The following is a 1,320-nucleotide window of genomic DNA, read 5'->3' as shown; positions in this document are numbered from 1 at the left end:
TGCAGCTCTGCAACTGCATCCCTGCCCATCCTTGGCCTTCTGCCCCCAACCCTCACCTCCTTGTACCCCCAATATGTTTTTCCAAATTAAAAAAAAAATGAACTGGGAGAGAGAAGGGAGGAAAATGTCCAACAATGAATGAATGAAAACCCATCTTTTCTGTAAGTATTCATTAAAATCACAATTAAAAGAAAACAAAGTCTAAAAAAAAGAAAAAATAAAAGAAGAACCTAATTCAACAAATAATAAGCAGAATATTATCTCATAAATACCGTGATATTCAATATCATATGCTAGATTTAATTTTTCAAGGTAATATTGAGTTTTATTCTAGGAGCTTACCTCTTTAATATCCACAAATTCTGTGTGCAGATTATATTATAATATATAGAATATAGAAGAGAAATGGTTTCTAAGGCCAGGAGGTACTGGAAAATATGACTATGTACTATATAGTTACAATCTGACTAGTTTTACTGACTGCCATAAAGTCCTTGAGTTTATCATCTATGACTTTTTCATTCAACACTTAAGAGCTATTCCTGGCTCAATCTCTAGATATGCTTTCATATAAAAAACAGAAATTATATTGCTTTCCAACTTGTAAGAAGAGATGACAAAGAGAAAGCAGTTAACATTGCACTTTTAACAATTTTTCTTAAATTAAACTCGTCATTCTGCTCTTTAATAAACAAAGGGAAAAACAAATATGGCTACTGGGTCAAGATCCAGTAAATGGAAAAAGCCTGTAATAAAATATTTTACCTGCTTTAAGTAAGGCTTCATTACTTAAATCATCCAGTGAAAGCACGTTTATTTAGCCTTTTTTCTTTATCTTTTTTATTATTGTCATTCATTTTAATGGAAATTTACAGAGATTTTGGATTTCCATTAATTCATTGTTGCACTTTTCTCCCTGCCCACCTCTCTCCTCCAGTTCGTTCTTCTCTTTGAAAAGTAAAAGAAAAATTCTTTCATTGTTACACAATCTCGCCCCCTAAGTCCACTGCACTATGCAGTCTTAATTCTGAACTCATGTAATGACAATAATACCTAATCATATATATCTTTTAAACAGTTCTCTCTCTCATCTGTTTCAATGCAGTATACATATCTCATCTGTCTCAGTCTCCCCGCAACCCCGATATCAGTCCCATTTTAAAATAGTGGCACTATGCAGTATTTGTTCTTTTGTGACTGAGATATTTCACTCAGCATAATGTCCTCCAGGGTCATCCAGTTTGAATAATATTTCATGAGTTTCTTGTCTTTCAATGCAGCATAGTATTCCATTGTGTGAAAATCCCAGAGCTTCTCTAG

The sequence above is a fragment of the Elephantulus edwardii genome, unplaced genomic scaffold (assembly GCF_000299155.1).
Source record: "Elephantulus edwardii isolate Elephantulus edwardi_28Jun2011 unplaced genomic scaffold, EleEdw1.0 scaffold00013, whole genome shotgun sequence".
Lineage (NCBI taxonomy): Eukaryota > Metazoa > Chordata > Mammalia > Macroscelidea > Macroscelididae > Elephantulus > Elephantulus edwardii.
Note: the sequence above shows the minus strand (reverse complement) of the source record.